Here is a 20,605-nt window from a genome sequence, read left to right on the forward strand (position 1 = left end):
GCCTCCCAGTGTTTTAGGCAAATATAGGCAGGCCAAATCCTAAGACATTTTACCTACCCCTAGAAAGCCCAAAAGAAGCTTAAAACCTGAGAACTGCTGTGTGGCGGTGAAGTGTGAGAGAAAGCAGTGAAAACCCTGTGCATGGGAATTCCACAGCCTTGTCTTATGCAGCAGAGGTCTCTGACAGATCTCTGCAGTTCATCATGTTGGGGGCAGGAGCGCCATTTCAGATGTTGGGGGGAGGGGGGAAGGGGCAACTTTAACCGTGATTCCAATGGCTACTTAGGCACCTGAAAACTCTAGGGTTTTTTTTGCAGATAACTTAGAAATTAGCTGATAGGACCACTGTATCTAATTCCTATATATAAAAAAAAGAGGATTTAATAAATATTAGACTCACTGAGCTCTAATACTAACATGTCGTTACATCTTGTGTCAAGTCACTTAAGTAACACTAGTTAGGTTTAAAATTTTAATGTATATTCTTTGTTACTAACTCTTGAATACAACAATTAAAACAATTGTAGAAAAATCTAGATGAACTGCAAAAAAGTGTTAGAACGGCAACAAGCTTGGAATAGATCATTTAACTTCGGAAACATCCTACTAGGGCAAGGCCCAAAAAGTTTATACTGCACCTGCCTGGGGCTCTAGAGGTGTTACGTCCCTACAAATAATAGACTAGAAACTAAACTTAAACAGGTTTCAGCGTAGCAGCCGTGTTAGTCTGTATCCGCAAAAAGAACAGGAGTACTTGTGGCACCTTAGAGACTAACAAATTTATTTGAGCATAAGCTTTTGTGAGCTACAGCTCACTTCATCAGATGCATGCAGTAGAAAATACAGTAGGATGATTTTATATACACAGAGAACATGAAATAATGGGTGTTACCATACACTGTAACGAGAGTGATCAGGTAAGGTGAGCTATTACCAGCAGAAGAGAAAAAAACCCAACCTTTTGTAATGATAATTAAGGTGGGCCATTTCCAGCAGTTGACAAGAACGTGTGAGTAACAGTGGGGGGGGGGGAGAGGAAGGAGGGAAATAAACATGGGGAAATAGTTTTACTTTGTGTAATGACCCATCCACTCCCAGTCTCTATTCAAGCCTAAGTTAATTGTATCCAGTTTGCAAATTAATTCCAATTCAGCAGTCTCTCGTTGGAGTCTGTTTTTGAAGGTTTTTTTGTTGTAATATTGTGATTTTTAGGTCTGTAATCGAGTGACCAGAGAGATTGAAGTGTTCTCCAACTGGTTTTTGAATGTTATAATTCTTGATGTCTGATTTGCGTCCATTTATTCTTTTATGTAGAGACTGTCCGGTTTGGCCAATGTACATGGCAGAGGGGCATTGCTGGCACATGATGGCATATATCACATTGGTAGATGTGCAGGTGAACAAGCCTCTGATAGTGTGGCTGATGTTATTAGGCCCTATGATGGTGTCCCCTGGATAGATATGTGGACACAGTTGGCAACGGGCTTTGTTGCAAGGATAGGTTCCTGAGTTAGTGGTTCTGTTGTGTGGTGTGTGGTTGCTGGTGAGTATTTGCTTCAGGTTGGGGGGCTGTCTGTAAGAAAGGACTGTCCTGTCTCCCAAGATCTGTGAGAGAGATGGATCATCCTTCAGGATAGGTTGTAGATCCTTAATGATGCGTTGGAGAAGTTTTCGTTGGGGGCTGAAGGTAATGGCTAGTGGCGTTCTGTTATTTTCTTTGTTGGGTCTGTCCTGAAGTAGGTAACTTCTGGGTACTTTTCTGGCTCTGTCAATCTGTTTCTTCACTTCACAGCAGGTGGGTATTGTAGTTGATAGAGATCTTGCAGGTGTTTGTCTCTGTCTGAGGGGTTGGAGCAAATGTGGTTGTATTGTAGAGCTTGGCTGTAGACAATGGATCGTGTGGTGTGGTCTGGATGAAAGCTGGAGGCATATAGGTAAGTATAGCAGTCAGTAGGTTTCCAGTATAGGGTGGTGTTTATGTGACCATCGCTTATTAGCATCATGATGTCCAGGAAGTGGATCTCTTGTGTGGACTGGTCCAGGTTGAGGTTGATGGTGGGATGGAAATTGTTGAAATCATGGTGGAATTCCTCAAGGGCTTCTTTTCCATGGGTCCAGATGATGAAGATGTCATCAATGTAGCATAAGTAGAGTAGGGGCATTAGGAGACGAGAGCTGAGGAAGCGTTGTTCTAAATCAGCCATAAAAATGTTGGCATACTGTGGGGCCATGCGGGTACCCATAGCAGTGCCGCTGATCTGAAGGAATACATTGTCCCCAAATGTGAAATAGGACAAAGTCACAAAGTTCAGCCACTAGGTTTGCCGTGACGGCCTAACCACATCAGCCACACTATCAGAGGCTCATTCACCTGCACATCTACCAATGTGATATATGCCATCATGTGCCAGCAATGCCCCTTTGCCATGTACATTGGCCAAACTGGACAGTCTCTACGTAAAAGAATAAATGGACACAAATCAGATGTCAAGCTCACGAAAGCTTATGCTCAAATAAATTTGTTAGTCTCTAAGGTGCCACAAGGATTCCTGTTCTTTTAACCTTAAACAGGAGTAAAACTGATACTTTCAAGTCATTTTCACAGTATTGCCAATCAGAAATGTTCAAAAATCATGAGATTGGCTTTAAAATCATGAGATTATGTAAAAACAACAGATTTGGGGTTCTTTTTATTTGCCTTCTGCTTTTTGAGCCTTTGGGGTGCACTGGGGTCACATTTTGAAGCTTTCTCCACAGCCATGAGGACTAGAAACTTCATTTTTCGTTAAGAATGAAGGCTGAAATCACCACATATCACTTGAATCCAGGAGCTGGGGCTTTAAGGAAAACAAAAATCATGAGAGTTGGCAAAACTGCTTTTACTTCTGTTTAAAGGCAAGTTACTTTCCAGAAGGCTCTTAAACACAACACTGCAGCAACTGAGTTGCAGCTCTCACAGGAGACCACTTAAAGAAAATTCTATATTTTAAAGTTGAGAAAAAATTGAGACATCAGGGCCACTGCAGGCAGGAAATGAAAATAAACAGGCACAGGAGCTCTGGGCAGCTCATCCTTTAGAAAGAAAGTTGAAAGGTCGAATCGTCTGGTCCTTTATCAACTAAAACTTCTATTGCCATCAGTGCCTCCACTCACAGATATAAACATCAGAGTGAACATGTGATAATACGTGTGGTCAATAGCTATGCACTTCAAACTTAAATATCTGAGCCATCTTATCCAGAGTTACACATCTTATGTGCATTGGCTCAGGGACTGGATTTTCTGGCATATTGTGAACAGTGCCGAGCACAGAGATGGTGCTCAGTGAATAATGCAAATAATGACAATAGTAGTCGACTTTATGGACTCTTTGGATGCAGTTTCTGTTCTTTGTTCTGGAATTGGCCTGAATACAGCTGAAACCCTGAGTATTTGAGGCATAAACACATCTGATACTTTCTCATTCCTTCCTTTTCTCAAACTCAGAACAAAAAATGACTGAACAAAATGATATTCAGTTAAAATGTAAAATTGCAAAGCAGTCATTGCTGTACAACCCAGCACGGGGCAGAACCTGCCACCCTTTGGGAGTTAAGTGATCTCCTCTCATCTGACTCTCATTCTCCAGCCTTCCTAATCATTGTACTGCTTTTCATACTGTCAACCATGACATCCATCCTGGGACCATTTGCTGGAGTCTTAGAGAATGGCCACCTTGGTTTTGCTCCCATCTATCAGAGTCCTCTTTTTTTGCAGCATGCAGGAGTGAGAGAGAGGTTGGTGTGCTGGATAAGGAGCTAGCCCTGAAAGACCTGAGTTCTACTCTCCCCATGCACTTCCTCTCTGACCCCAGACCAGTGCCTTAAAGACAGAATTTCAAAGGTTTTTAGGGACCCAAAGATGCAGCTAGATATGTAGTGGGGTTTACAAAGCACCAAACCTTCTAAGTGCATTTGAAAATCTCACTAGGTGCCTAATACCTTTGAAAATCTGGCCTTTACTCTGTGTGTGCCTCAGTGCCCCATCTGTACAATGGGGATAACAGCATTGCTCTACCTCACTGAGGAGCTGGGAGGAGAAATAGGTTAGACATTGTGAGGCCCAGGCTTAGTGATGGGGATGGGGCCCCATTAAGTACCACAGGTAGAGTGGGAACTTCTCTGTACACTCCTAGCCCTGCTCTGGGTTTGACCGCCTTCTTTTCACCTACGCCCCCAAATCTCCCCCTTTTCTGAATGTAACCTTGGATCAGTGCTTGGCTGTATTTTTTCTTAGTCCCCTGTATCAAAAATAACCTCTCCCCCTTCCACAGAGGGACTCCTCTTTTACAGGCTAACTTCCAGATCCTTAATTTAATCACCAGCCCTATCTTATCTTAATCACCCTGCCTCTCTTTGTAAACAAAATACTGACTCCCTGCTCCAGGGGCACCTCTCCTCTGCAGAACTTACATTTCACACTAATGCTGTGCTGTAGTTAAGTGGTCCATCTGGGAGCTTGCACGCCTCCTGTATGAAACTCGGGGGGGGGGGGGGCTTCTACTGTCCCCTGCCCCTCCCAGTTGGCACCCGGGGGCCGGGGAGGGAGGAGGACTATGGGCATGCTGGGTGAATCTCATGGGCATGGATGAATAGTCCACAACTGGTATCGGTCTTGGTACTGCCAACACCAAATGTTCAAAAATCATTGTTATTCTATTTTATGCTTCTAGACCAGAAGTGGGCAAACTACAGCCCACAGGCCACATCCGGTCTGCGGGACTGTCCTGCCCTGCCCCTGACCCAAGAGGATCCCCCCCCCCCCCCGCAGCCATGCCGTCATGTGGGCAGTACTCTGGGTGGCAGGGCTGCCCACTCATGCAGGGCAGCATGTCTGGCTCTGGCTGGGTGGTGCAGCAGCCAGATATGCTGCTCTGAGTGGCATGGTAAGGGGGCCAGGGGTCCCAGGGGGCAGTCGGGGGACAGGGAACAGGGGACAGTTGGATGGGGCAGAGGTTCTGGGGGGGCAGTCGGGGGTGGGGAGGGAATAAATAGGAGGTGGGGTTTCAGGGGGTGGTTAGGGCCGGGGGTCCCAGAAGGGGGCGGTCAGGGGACAAGGAGCAGGGTGGATTGAATGGGTGGGCGGTTCTGAGGGGGGCAGTCAGGGGGCAGGGGCACAGGTTCCCTACCCGGCCCTCCATAAAATTTTGCACCCCAATGTGGCCCTCGGGCCAAAAAGTTTGCCCACCCCTGTTCTAGACAGTTCTGTAGCATTCTATAGGTCATAATAGGTTTAAGAGCTTGCAATCTAGACACGTAGTATGGGGAAAGAGCTATAACATACAAGTAGAGTGAACAATGTGATGATTTTCACTGACAGATTATAATTAGTCTAATTAGTATGTTCATGTCAAGATTTCAGAAAGAATATTATATATATATATATATATATTAAAAATGAACAGTTTAACCCCACCCCCTGCCACCCCAAAACCCCACCTCATTAATATCCACCTGGTTGCTTGTTTCCCTGCCCTGACTGTACAGTCAGCTTCTGCATCATAGCTATCAGATGGTATTTTTTGGTTGATTGCTGCATGGTTGGTTGGTTAATGTGTCTATCCATTTGTTTGGGCTTTTTTAACAGTATACTTTATTTTTTATTAAAAAATAACATTTCACAAAATGCATTTCTAGACTGAAAAATATGAATTGGATTTCTTATTTAAGACTGCTAATGAATGCCTCTACATGGTTACCCTTGTTACTAGTCCTTTAATTTTTTAATGAATATTTGAGTGGTTGCCTGGCAGCCATGAAGCTTAAACTATAAGGACTGATATTTCATTATGATTTTGTTCTAAATGAAAAAATGGGTCTTTTTTTCCCCAATGTGCTGTGTGGCAAAGTAACTAAACTAAAATGAGACTAGCTGATGATTCACAATGTGCTGCTTCTACATTTTATAGTGGATAATGCATCAAGCAAAATTCTTCTGCATCAGCGTTCATTCCGTAGGGTACCCTGAAGGCACAGCAACAGTGTTAGTGGTGCTAAGAACAGTGGCTATGATAGGACGTCATTTCCTCAGTGTTCACAATTAGACAGTCTTCTTCCTTATCTCAGTAATCCTTCATTTGCTCTCTTCTGCATCAAACAAAACTTTATGCAGCCAGAAGGGCGGGGCCAGATTTCCAATTTGGCACAGTAGGCATGTGCCTTCGGGTGCCATACTGCTCTAAAACTTTTTGCAACACAAAGGTCAGCTGCAGGCGGGGGGAGCTGAAGATGCTGTGCCTAGGGGCACATAAGGTGTAAATCCACCCCTGCAGGAAGGTGGATATAATATGCAGAAAAGTGTAATGGTCTCTGTTTACAACCACTGGCCATAGTGGATGGACTATATCAGATCGCCACAGGTGTTCTTTCCATAGCTAGTGGAGATCTTCTTTTAGCAGAAATCACTCTCTTTTAGACACTGATTCTTTTGGAGCCATTGTGAGTTCTATTTCAGATGCTAGTAGTATGTGGTTAGTGGAAACTATGGTTTTTGTGTGAAATGACACTGATACTTAGCATGTATGTAGTGCTTTTCATCTCAAAGTACTTTGTAATTATTAACCAATTATTAATCATCAAAATCCACTGGAGAAGTAAATAAGTATTATTTCCATGGATCAACCAGAAGAAATGGCCAAGAAGAGGGGAAGTTCACACTCTTTCCCAGCCCAAAGGAGTTCGTTCCTGAGCCCTAGGGTGATACTGCTGCCATTCCAATGGGCCAGATAGGTAGTTGCTGAGAAATGTCTGAGTCTCTTAGCAGCACCTGGAGCTATTTGCACTTTTTCATCAGATACTGCTCCAGTCTTAAGAACCACAGTAGTGGCGAGAAGGCTTTCATGATTTCTATGAAACCACAAAACTAAAAGATAATTAAACTTGGCATTAAACCTCAAAAACAAGACATCAAAAAACATTCAGAGTTCAGACTGAAACTCAATCTTAAACCAAACAAAAAACTTTGGTAACTTAGAGTTATGGTTTCTGATATGAGAGTTACACTAGCAAAAATTAGAGTAGGGCGGGCAAACTACAGCCCGGGGGCCGCATCGGGCCCTTCAGATATTTTAATCTGGCCCTCGAGCTCCCACCAGGGAGCAGGGTCTGGGGCTTGTCCCGCTTCGGTGCTCCAGCCAAAGAGCAGGGTTGGGGGCTTGCCCCCACTCCACACATGCCATGGCTCCACATGGCTCCCGGAAGCAGCGGCACGTACCCTCTCTGGCTCCTACACTTAGGGGCAGCCAGGGGGCTCCATACGCTGCCCCGACCCAAGCACCACCCCCACAGCTCCCATTGGCTGGGAACCACGGCCAATGGGAGCTGCAGGGTTGGTGCCTGCAGATGGGGCAGCACACAGAGCCACCTGGCCACATAGCCACACGTCCATGTAGGAGCCGGAGAGGGGACATGCCACTGCTTCTGGGAGCTGCTTGAGGTAAGCGCCTCCCGGACCCTGCACCCCTGCCCCTCTCCTGCACCCCAGTCCTCCTCCCGCACCCCAGCGCTGATCCTCCTCCTGCCTTCTGAACCCCTCAGTCCCAGCCTGGAGCACCCTCCTACATCCCCAACCCCTCATCCCCACCCCAGAGCCTGCACACCCAGCCGGAGCCCTCACGCACACACACTCCCACACCCCAACCTCCTGCTCCAGGCCAGAGCCCCTTCCTGCACACTGAACTCTTCATTTCTGGCCCCACCCCAGAGCCTGCACTCCCAGCCGGAGCCCTCACCCCAACCTCCAGTTTCATGAGCATTCATGGCCCGCCCCCATATAATTTCCATACCCAGATATGTCCCTCGGGCCACCCCTGCATTAGACTAACAGTCACCCGCACACTAACGTCAGCTCCCGTTCCTTTCCATCCAAACATCATGATACCAAAATAGAGTCTGAGAATCTGAAGCCACCACACAAAGCACACATCTATTTCCTCACACCCACATTCAAATGAAAAATCTTAACTCCAGACTCAGACAGATGATGATATTTTACTGATAGATACACCTGGTATAAGTCTATAATTTGTTATTTCTCCATGAGGAAGTTAACATCAGAATTAAGGTTTGGTATACTAAAATGGAAAGGGAATGCAGTTTGGAGTGGTTTGTTTGGTTGCTTGGCAATAGCGAAGGGGGAAAGGCAGACGCATGGTGCTCAGTTTGAAAACTGAATGATTTTAAAGTTCTCTAGCAAAGCTTAGGAAGCATTTTATCTAGAAAACATCCTAGAAAATTCAGTTGCCTCTGGAAAGAAGTTGTAGTAAATGTGAAGACTAAATTCAGTGTGTGAGAGAGGGATTTTGGTTCTGTTTCAAGTAAAAAGCTTCCCACAATCTTAATTACAGAATTATTACTGAGGCTTGCAAAGTTTAGCCCCATGTGCCTAGATAAAGTAGCACATTTGGAAGATATATTCAGTGGACCAATAGATACTGAAAATCAGCAATTAACACTGGAACCATTTATCAAAATTCAAAATAATAAGAGAAATAAGTTTTAAGAGTATGGTTTGGCAACTAAAATATACTAAGGAGGAGGACTAAATTGTGGCTTTTCTACAAGTCCCATGGATAGGGCCATATGTAGTTACTTTATGCCCCCTAATTCCTCTGCACATAATTAGATGGATCAAGACCTGGCTATAAAGCAGCAATAGTGCAAAGACTTGTTGAAGGCCACTGTATTGTTTTAGGGAAAAGGAAGGGAGTTAATGGTTGTTTTAACGTTAACTGTTTAAACAATATATTTTGAAAGAAGTCTGGGTGTCCTTTAAGTTTCATTCAGTTGTTACCATGTAATCTAGGGTTAGAAAGACTTTGGTAGATGTTCACTTATATAACATGACACGGAGAATCTTGGAGTTTTGAGCTAAACCTCCCAATAGTTTACCAACTATTGGTTTCTTTACCAACTTTTACTACTCCCTCATCCAAACAAATCAAACACAGCTGCAGGTAGCTGGGTGCTGCTTCTCAAGAGCTACTCAGGAACTGAGGGAAGTGCTTGCCTCTCAGAAGATGCCCTTCTCCCCCCTATTCATAGAAGGCTCCCTAGCTAATCCCCTGCTCCTCTCTTTGAAGGTGTTGGCTGGTGCTCTCACCAGCTTCCCCTCCCTCTCTTTTACACCAAAGCTGTGTCAGAAAGAGGCCTGAGAGAGCAGTATTTTGCCATCAGACACATTGCCAAGGAAAGCAGCATGTATGGGGAGCTTGTTCCACTGCTGCCATGCTGCTGGATGAAGAAGCTGTGACAGCATGCCAGGGCACTGCCTGGTTCCCAGTGAATGAGGAGTTACTCAGGTCAGCTTTCCCCTGCCTTAGCTCAGGGCCATAGTAATGGTTGTATGGGAAAGAGAGGGGAGTTTGCCTTAGGCTCTCCACTCTGGGGTTACTGGACTAGATGAACCCCAGTCTAGATGGTTTTCCAGTTTTACTTTCTGCATGTGTTAATTTTTTTACTTTCTTGTTACAAACACTAACTCTCAAGGGAGAGACACTGCTGATTGCTTTTCTGGTGAGTCACTCAAGGAGAATTCCCTTTCTTGCCACACCCTGAGACCTCTGACCAGCAACCACTCCCAGACTGGGACTCAAGGTAATAGCATCCTCAGATTGCCAATAGCAATAGACGTCTACCTACCCTCTTTCCCAACTCTTAACTGAGACTCTCAGAGGACAGTGGCTGAGAGAGTAAGGGCTTGTCTACATGGTGAAGTTAGTGTGCCTCAAGCTAGGGTGTGAATTTACAGTGCACTGGCTACTCTGCGCTAACTCACTATGTGGACATGCTTACTGCGCACTAAAAATGCCTTCTGTGCCCTGGAACTCCTTTTCTGCTGTGAGGACTTTGAGAAAAATGCTAGGTCAGCAGCCAGACACAAAGTGAGGAGAGATACTTACCAGAAACCCCTCATCCCTGGCCCCACCCCGGAGCCCGCACCCCAAGCCGGAGCCCTCACCCAATCCCACACCTCAACCTCCTGCCTCAACCCAGCCCAGTGAAAGTGAGTGAGGGTGGGGGAAAGCAAGCCACCAAGGGGTGGGGAATGTAGTGAGCCGGGGGTAGGGCCTCGGGGAAGGGGCGGGAAAGAGGGTGGGGCCTCAGGGAAGGGGTGGGGCTAGTGTGTTCGGTTTTGTGCGATTAGAAAACTGATAATCCTAAAGTGAATCAGTATATCAGTATCATCCCTGCTCACACAAATCGATAAAGCAGAGGGACAGCAAGTGTGCTCATGAACAAAAAAAAAGAGCTAATAATTCCAATTTTAGACTCCGTATTCTGGATAGTTCCCTTTTACACTAATACCTTTAATTTAGCCAACTTCCTATTAAAAGGCTCATAGAAGTCTTGACTCTGACTTTGGCAATGCACTTTATTTCTCCATTGAAAGTCTCACCATTTACCCTCAATGCCTTTTTGAAAAACTCCTAATAGCCCCATTCTGGTCAAGGTCCATCCAGAAACTTTTCAGCTGTTTAATCTTGCAATTTAATAACATTTGCTAGTAACAGCCTGATAACAGTACCCAGAGGGAAGTTAGACAAAGCTGGACTACATTCAGCATTTCCTTCAGAGCAGAGAAGGCCAGAAACAGAAAACTTTTAAGAATGTACGGCTCTCTATTTACCTTCTTACAGGTCTGCTCAATTGTGTGTGATAATACAAAATGGCTACAATTGCCTGGGCTAAATTACCAATGACATTGAGTTACCCTTTCATTCAAATACATGCAATAGTAAACAGTAACAACATAACTAAAGCTGTAAAACAGCTGAATTTTAGCAATAATGAAAAACAATAAATACATTCAATCCCATGAACTAACAGCCTCCAGACTACCATCAGATTGGTACACAACTATTACAGATCCTGATCCTGTCTGGCCTTCTGCAGCATATCATATTTACTTAAAATTTGGCATCTAATAGTGTCTATGCCATATAGTTTTCTATTTTAGGAGGAATTGGTGCTTAGACTTTTACTTTTTTGTTTGTTTGTTTGTTTTGTTTAGTGTAACAGATTATTTGATACATATACTCCTTTTCTGATTATGCAGTTGTGGGTAAAGCCACGCCATCCCATCTAGAATGGAATAGTAAATCATTCAGACATTATGCAGAACTTCACTGGTTTTTTTTTAAAAAGATGTAGTTATGGAAGATATTTCACAGTTTGAAATCTACAACTCAGCTGGACCTTGGATTTTACATGTGAAACAAATTACAGGTGACAGAAAGTTACAATTCTGCCTTATGTGTCATTCACACCAACTGGCAGCTCATTGCTACAGATACTAGACCACCAGTGCCAGCTTGAATGGATTATTTTCTACCACAATTTATAACTTGCATGGAAAAAATGTAGCAGTGTGGAATTATTCAGTTGACACACGTCATCTTGGATTTAACATTCTGTTAAATTAGGCCAAGCAACATTTCTTAATTGTTTTATTACTTATTTTTTAAAAGAGTTTCATTTTCTAAAATGTCATAGACTCATAGACTTTAAGGTCAGAAGGGAACATCATGACAATCTAGTCTGACTGCATATTAAATCCATAAATAATTTTCCAAAATACTGATAACTATTAAAGTCCCTTATTTGCAGAGAGCTTGAATAAAATACACAGCCCCATCAACCATTAGATTTTTTATATCGGTGGGAGTTGAGAACTCATCACTTTACACATTTTAAGTGACATATACAGATCTCTGTGTTTTATTCTCCACTCACCTTTCTCCTATTACTGGGATTTTAAAAATATATATTACCAAATCATTCTGGAGACAGAGAAATACATGGACATTTTGATCTCTTTCAGCAATTAGTTCCAGAATCATGATCCAGCTACAAGAGATCTGTCTCCCATACTCACTAGCCTCACTCTTGTGTTTGGTAGTTTAATTATTGCAGAGGAACATGACTATCACTGCAGGTCATGACTGCAGAAGCCTACTCTTTACTAAGACTCAGTCCCAGATTTTTAAAGGTATTTAGTCATTGCGCCACTAAGCTTTGCAAGGCCTAAGTTATTTAGGGGCCTAAGTCTCATTTCTAAAGGTGACAGAGGCACTTAGGATCCTCAGTCTCATTGAAAGTCTAAATACCTTTATAAAACTAGACCTTAATTCCTAAATGTTTCCATCATTGCTACCATGTAAAGGCCAATTTGTTTGGAAATAGCTGGAGAATGTTTAAAGTAATGTTTTCAGGAAGAGGGATTTTCTTCTTGCTTAAAGAAAGCAGTCAACCCCTCTTAAGTTTGTGCCCTTTGTTTCCAGTGGGGATGGGTAAGCACCAAGGGAGGGAAATGGAGCTCCCACTAGAAATACAAGATCTATCTGAAAGGATCCAAGGGCAGAGGTCCTTGGTTTCAGCCGGCTTTGAACCTAGGACTGTGGGGTGCCTAGGTCACCGAAACTCCATCACCCCCACAAATGGAGACAGATGAAGCAGCAACTCACTCATCTTGGAAGGTAAAGCCCCACAGAAAGCACTGTGAGAACATCTAAGGCCTGGGGCATCTGATTTGCTCACATCCACTATTGAAGCCAGGAAGTGACCCAGATGAGTTGTTTGAGCAACCGTGCAGGCTCCCCGTTGCTGCTGGATCAGACGCCGCTCTTTGCCGGTCTCCTAGGATGTGTGTCAAACCCCATTCCTGAATCCTCCTCCACTCCTGCCCCCGCTTCTAGTTCCTCCTTTACTCCTGCTCCATGCCTGATCCTTGCCTCGTCTCTGGTTCTTGCCCCTGAGCTTTTCTCCTGACCCTTGGCTTCTACTACAGCTTTGACCCTTGCCTTGACTCTTGACTCTGATTCCATCTCTGATCAATGGTGACTGGTGGTGAGCCTACTTACAAGGGAAGCATTGGACTGGGCTTTGTCCCTCTTAGAAGAGGGCAGCGCAGTTTTCACCAACTGGGACACTTTCATACAAGCATTCTCTGCTACATTCGACGACCCTCACTGAGCCCATACCACTGAAGTGGCACTGGGGAAGTTCTGGCAAGAGCAGGGACCCGCTAAAACATAAACCACTCACTTTCAGTGACTGGTGGCAGATGTGGAAAGGAATAAGGCAGCCCAATTACACCAAATCTGGTGAGGCTTGAGAGAAGAGATGAAGGATTAACTGTCCCATGTCAAGAGCCTCTCCCAAATTAATGCTTTCATTGACATAGCTCTCTGAATTGACGCCCAATTATGAGAAAGAAAGAAAGAAAGAAAGAAAGAAAGAAAGAAAGAAAGAAAGAAAGAAAGAAAGAAAGAAAGAAAGAAAGAAAGAAAGAAAGAAAGAAAGAAAGAAAGAAAGAAAGAAAGAAAGAAAGAAAGAAAGAAAGAAAGAAGTGTGGGTCCACCCCCATCACTGTATGTTGAACCAAAGCCATGTGTACCAACCCCTGAGGCAATACCGATTGACCTAAGCTGCCACCTGACCCTGGAAGAAAAGGCACTGATGATATTAGGGGAACTTGTATATCTATTGCATGAACTTGTGTATCTACAGGGGGGCATCTAGACACATGCTCACCTCTTGCTTGATCAGAAAGCTGCCAGGAAACTTAACAGGCCCAGGCAAGGTAAGGGGAGCTGGCTTGGGTAAGGGCAAGGTAAAGGGAACTGTTAGTTTTCACAGTACGATCCTGGTACTACCTCCTGACTGGGCACCCAGACGTGAACTGAGACCAGAGGGGCTTCTCCTCATATCTAAGCTCTGATACAGATGTGTCTCCTGGATCTAGCCACACCCTTCCACCTCCAATGATTGACTCCAGGGCTGCAGCAAATTTCAGCAATGCCGAGGTAACCTTGTGCAGCCCCCTCCAGCCCAAGAGTGGGCTGTATCCTGTCAAAACTATCTATGTGTCCCTTGTCTTCAGGGTTGGTGACCTACAAAACTGTGCCCTTAGATATTGATTTCTAGGGACACTGAGAGGTTATGCAACTAAATGCAATCCATTCAGTGCACTTCCCTGATTCTTGGCATTGCTTGGTGGTGCAGCATGACCCCATTATTTCCTGATGGAAAAGATCAGTTTTTCTTTCAGTTACTGCCTGCAACCCACTGAGTCCCATTCTCTAGCCCTGTGTTTAGAGCTATTCCCAGGACTGTGACACTTGGGGAAAAAAACCCAGGCCTTGGGGCCTAGCCCACAGGACACCGTCCCCCAGCTCCCTAGCAATTATCAAGACTTCTTGGAAGTCTTTGAAGAGAAAAATGCAGACATTTTATCTCCACAATGGAATTATGATTGACACATAGATCCACAACCATGTTCCCTATGGGTGGATATACCCTATGTCAGAACCATAACTGAAAGCCCTTTGGGCCTACGCATCCAAGAAAACCTAGTGAAGGGCTTTATCTGGTTAGCCACTTCCCTGGTAGGGGCCCTGGACCTTTTTGTGATAAAGAAGGATGGAATGCTATGCCTCTGTGTAAATTATCAGGCTTTGAACCAGATAACAATCCAAAACTCACAGCCCCTGCCCTTAATCTCAGAGCTACTGGACTGAATGTGATCCACCAAAATCTTTACTTAATTAGACCTCTGCTGGGTTTACAATCTGGGGAGGGTTTAAGTGGAGGACAAAAGGAAGATAGCATTCTGGACTCATTGGAGGCACTTTGAGTAGGTGATCATGCCATTTGGATTAACCTGTGCTCCCACCCCCTTCCAACACTTGGTATGACATGTTCAGGGAAATCTTAGTCATCTACCTGGATGATATTGATATTTTATGAGGATCCCTAACATCACAATAAACACACCTAGTTCATCCTGGAAATATTACAGAAATGTGGACTATATGTGAAACTCAAAAAATGCATGAGTGACCAGCCATCCACTGAGTTCTTGGGGTATATCATCTCCCTGAAGGGTATCATAGGGACCCTCAGAAGGCTGAAGCAATCCACAACTGGGAAGCATCCGAGCCCATCTGGGAGCTGCAGATCTTTCTGGAATTCAACATTTTTTAATTGGCGATTCATTCTGAATTTCTTGGGGCAAAAGGCCTCCCCAACTTCCTTTCTCCGCAAGTCTGCCAAGTTCATTTAGTCACCTGAAGCACAGTGAGCCTCTGATTAGCTCCAGATTGCCTTCATAACAGCCCCCATTGTGACACATCTGGGTGCCACTCAGCCATGCATGGTGGAAGCAGATGCTTCAAGCGTGGCTCTTGGTGCTGTCTTGTCCCAAAGGCTTGGGCCCCAATTGGTATTGAACCTTTACACATACTAATTTCACAAGCTCACACCTGCTGAAATTAACTATGAAATACTATACAGAGAACTGCTTGCTGTGAAATCCTCTTTTGAACAGCGACAATTCTAATCTGTAGGCAGCTTGATGCCCAGTACAGGTCTTCACCAACAATAAAAACTCTGAATATCTCTGGATGGCTTAGGCACTGAACCAAAGACAGCCCAGGTGGGCACTATTCTTCTCCCAATTTAACTTCATCCTTTCATACCATCCAGGAACCAGAAATGCGAAAGCAGATGCCCGATCACATAAACGGGAATATTACCAGGGAAATGAAGAGCCCAACTGGAATCACCCCATATCTCTTGAAGACCTGTAAATTCATTAACACCTGACCTCCCTGGACATGCCTGCAGACAGCCACCTCTGCTGAGAAGACTCCCAGAGAAGGGAATGGCCAAAGTGCAACAATCCATATGGAACAGGGTGACACACATCACAGTTACACATTTAATTACATTTATGCCATGACACCTTGCTCACAGGCCACTTTAGTCACCTCAAGACTTTTTTCACTCTTGCTCATTTCTTCTGGTGTCCTGGTATGAGTACTGAAGTCTGAGACTGTGTAGACTCCTGTATTACATGTGTTTGTACTAAGATGCCTCATGGGAAACCCCTTGACATCCTAAAACCTCTGGAGACTCTGGATCTCAATCACTTTGGACTTTGTTTTGGAACTCCCAGGCTCCAAGGGTCACACTGTAGTCCGAATGCTCATAGACCAACTAACTAAGGTGGCCCACTTCATTCCCTGCAGCCATCTGCTTTTGGATGAAGCAGCAGCCCAGCTGCTGGTGGTGCACATCATCCACCTCCAGAGGCTTCCAGACCAAATCATCTTTGATCGAGAGCCTCAATTTGTCTCTTGCTTCTGGCAGGAGACACTCTGCCTAATGCATCCGCCTCTACCATATATCACAGCCATATCGACAGGCATTTGGTGAGGGTCAATCAAGTACTGGTGCTTTATTAACTTCCATCAAGACAACTGAGTTTCCCTGATACAATATAACAAATTCTCTTAAAAATAATACCTATCATCTACACAGGACAGAGCTCCTTCTTTTAAAATTATGGATATCATCCCCATTTCCACACTGCATTATCTGGAGGCTGTCAATTGGGTCCAGAATTCACTATATCCAAGATACTTTTCCTCCAGAGTCACCTGGAAGAGGCTAAAAAGGCCTACAAGTGATTCTCGGACAAGCAACCCCAAATGTCAGGCATTTGCTGTGAGCCAGAAGGTCTGGTTTTCCAAAGAACACCTTGGGACAAGCAAGCCTTCTCAGAAGTTAGACCATCAGTTCCTCAGTCCCTTCCAAATCTACCAGCTGGTGAACCCAGTAGTGTTTTAAGTTGCAACTTCAGTAGTCCCACTTCATCTATCCAGTATTCCATACATCACACCTCAAGCCCTATATAGAGAATCCCTTTCTGGATCAGCTTCAACAAACCTCTCCACCAGTCGAGATTCAGGGGCACAAGATTATATAGTACACGGAATCCTTGAATCCCATCTGAGGCAAGGTTGCCTTCAGTATCTCACAGTCCCAAGGAAAGATCCTGCGTGCCTATATCCATGTCCCCAAGCTAGTGGAAAAGCTGATATCATCCCAGCAAGCCAGGCTCAGTGCCACCCTGGAGGAGTGCACAGGCAGTGTAAGGATCAAAGGGTGCAGGTTCCTGGTTTCTGTTGGTCTAGAAACTGGAACTGTTGGGCCCTAGGTCTCTGATACTGCCTCGCTGCCACCAAGGGAGACAGACAAAGGAGTACCTCACTAATCTTGGAAGGTCAGGCCGCAGAGGAAGTCCTATTGGAACACCTATTGGAAAGCCAGGAGTACCTGATTGGCTTGCACCCGCTTAAGCTAAGATGTGATCTGGGTGGTTTCTCTGAGCAACCACACAGACTCCCGGTTGCTGCTGCATTGGACCCTGTTCTTTGCCTGTCTCCTGTGTTCTGTAACCAAAGCTGTTCCTGCTATGCTCCTGTCCTGTTCCTGCCTCACTCCTGCCCCAACTCCCTGTTCCTGCTTTACTCCTGCTCCATGCCTGATCCTTGTCTGGTCTTTGGTTCCTGCCCCTATGCCTTGCTCCTGACCATCAGCTCCAATTACACCTCTGATCCTTGGCTAAACTCCTGATTCCGGTTTCTGCTCTGACCATTAGGAACCAGAATGTAGACAGGCTGGCCTAACACTGTCATGCTATTAAATTAGTACATTTTGGGTGCTATTGCAATCTAAATTATGATAAGCGCTGTACACATATAGGAAAATTGTGTCCCTACCACAAAGAACTCAATAATTAATAGTAAAGCATACTAATTGTTTAACAAAGTCTTTGTGTAATACTGGTACTAATATTCAGGCTTGGAGAAACAAAACAGAATGCATATTGGCAGAATGAACTTTTTGTTCGGCTGCTGACTTATGATTTATTATTTGTTGAGTGCCAACAGTATTCTTCATGACATATAAATAGATAAACAAAAGATTGTTTCTTCTGCTTTCAATGGAACTTAGCAGAATAGCAGTTGGCATGAAGGACCAGCAGTGAAGTGGTTAAACTACTTGCAGTGCTGAAACATGAATATGCTTAGCAAATGCATTTCCATCTTCAAAAATGAAAAGCCAACATAAATACACAAATAATGTTTACATAATGGGGAATGGATGGGAATAACTATCAACTGGTAATTCTTCCAAACAAAGAAAGCTTTTCTGTGACTCAATAATCCTCTTATGCACCAGCTATACATAATTGATACTTCTCAATTATACACCTGCAAAAGCAGCATATGATTATCCCTTGTTTAGCCAGTTTTGAATCCAGCATGCCAGCTTTCCATATTTTCCATGACTCCACACCTTATATTTTGCTAATGCCTTTGATAGGGAACTACATGTACTCTAATTATGGCATACAGTGCCTGTCTGCTCTATTTCCCCCCCTGCTTTGTCTAGCTGAGCAGCATGGTATCAGCTAAAATTCCATTACATTATTCAGGTATGACCTTCCTTTTCTGAAATCAGATTTACCCTCCCTTAATCTGTAATTTTCCATTTCCTCCCCTATGGGTCTTGTTCAGAGCTCTGATCTCTCTTTCTTTGAGCTACCACATTTACATCAGATTGAGCCCTTTCAGTTTCACGAAGGCAAAAGAGATAGTTACATTATAAACAACAAAATTGGCAGCATAATTTAACCCCTTGCTTCGCTCTAGTCAATCAACAATCAAAAAGTGACTTGCGCATGGTAGGTTTCAGAGTAGCAGCCGTGTTAGTCTGTATTCGCGAAAAGAAAAGGAGTACTTGTGGCACCTTAGAGACTAACCAATTTATTTGAGCATGAGCTTTCGTGAGCTACAGCTCATGATAGTGTGCTTTGCATCTGCAAGTAGCTTGGAATTTCTGAGCAGCTCTGTGGGGGGCACACGAAAATGTCTGCCTCCTCCTGAGGTGTGGTGCACTGCTCAGTGGGAAACATGTATGGATACACAGTCATGGGTAATAAATAATAACTGTAAAACAACAACAAGTATTTAGATAGCATCTTGTGCAGTAAATGGCTTCCAAGGAACTTCCAATGGCATAAAACATCTTCACCTCCTACTGATCTCTAGGTCCCTTGCCTGAATGCGGGGGGGGGGGGGGTCGGGGGGAGTATTTTCTTCATCTGTGAATACCCACAGACGACTGATAGCCTTTGGTTAATTAACCTAGAATAATGTTTATCTGACCCATGTGCCAGGGACTTTGCTTTGGAGCTCTACAGTTGTGCAGAAAGCCCTCCATAGCCAAATCCTCCCATCAAATACACACACACACACACTCTGAAGTCAATGGGAGTTGTGATCACACATGTGAGGGCATTTTGAGGACATTTTGCACAAGGGTGTTGTCCGTGATTGTGTTGGGGTCAACACTTTTGTTATATGTTGGTGCAGAACCAGCAGAATGAGACTTGCATCCCCACTGACAGGTGGTGTTTCCACTGATGCACAGCTGTGCTGCCTCTCCATAACCAACTGCTCAACAGAACAAGTCCTACTGCATTGCCTTCACTTATTTGTGAAGTGCCAGACCACTGGAACATTGCAGGTGGTAGGCATCATTTGTAAACTAAGGCTGGTTACTAGCTGACATCAGTGGTGCAGCTTATGTTTCCACCCAGAGCAGTAAAGTACATGATTTTATGTAATTGATGTCACTGGATGATTGCACTGAAGTCCATGACAAAACTCCTATTATCTTCAAAAGGCCAAGATTTCACCCACTGTCTATATTTTTCCTTTTGGAGCACTGATACCTTTAAACCACTCACACTGTTACCTCCACACTTAAGTATGTGTTCTCTTCTGAGAGGAAGGAGAGTGTAAAATGCACAATAGATCTTGTACTTTTTCTCCCACACGCCTTTCTTTCTGTCACACTTCTATATGTCAAAGGGGAAAAAACAGAATCTAAAAGTAATGTCATGTCCTGTAGTGGTGCTAGGCATAAATACCACTGTTCTCTATGAGGCCTTTACAAACAATAACAAAAGTGTGTGGAGGGGGGAAGAGGGATGCATTCAAAGTGAGCCAACTACTTCCCCTCCTCCGCCTACAATGCTTTAACCATTTCATGAGTCTCTCTTCAGTTGTCAGGATCAGCACCCCCCGTGCAAATGAACTCACCAGAGATCAGGTCCCAGAACAGGGTTCCCAAGTCTGTGCTCCAAAAGGATTTGAGGTCCTTATAGGTGGGATTGCAGAGCAAAGCTTCTCACTGCTGCTGATAGAGAAAAGGAAATGAGAAACTGAAAAAAATGGATGAAAGAGTCAGGGCCTATCATTGTTTTATTTCCCCTGCTAGTTCAGACAAGGTATTCCGTGGAGCTGAGACAGTCATTGGAAAAAAGTAATGATTTGGTAACTCTGATAACTCAAGAAGCCAAGACACTACTTATCTCTTCTACACAGCCCTGAGTCAGTGAGACAGAATCAATTCCTTGGTGAAGCAGTTTCTTCTGAGTGAAGCTTCACTCCATATTTGGCAATGCATTTTAACAAATAAACAAGAAGCACTCAGCTAAGCAAGCTGCTAAAATGTGTTTCACTGTAAGGGGCTTACTCATTTCCTTTGAGCTCTCTGCCACATATTGTTTACAGAACAGATACCTCTCAAGCATTAGGGTAAGGCTAAAAAATGTGAGCTATGATTTTTAAAATTCTTTCTTCTACACACATGGCTGGTTAATAAATAAAGCAGTGGAATTCAGAACCAGACAATCCTGAAAAAATGTT

The 20,605-nt window shown here is 44.2% G+C and overlaps 1 long non-coding RNA gene across 1 annotated transcript in view; it reads right to left on the reverse strand.

The window, feature by feature from the left end:
- The window catches only part of LOC140915362 (uncharacterized), a 39,696-nt gene extending 19,458 nt beyond the window's left edge, over positions 1-20,238 (reverse strand). The window contains exon 1 of the long non-coding RNA XR_012160139.1: positions 19,997-20,238. This is a non-coding gene — a long non-coding RNA (uncharacterized lncRNA). The remainder of the gene's footprint in view (positions 1-19,996) is intronic.
- Between the last annotated feature and the right edge of the window lie 367 nt (positions 20,239-20,605).

The sequence above is a fragment of the Lepidochelys kempii genome, chromosome 7, assembly GCF_965140265.1.
Source record: "Lepidochelys kempii isolate rLepKem1 chromosome 7, rLepKem1.hap2, whole genome shotgun sequence".
Lineage (NCBI taxonomy): Eukaryota > Metazoa > Chordata > Testudines > Cheloniidae > Lepidochelys > Lepidochelys kempii.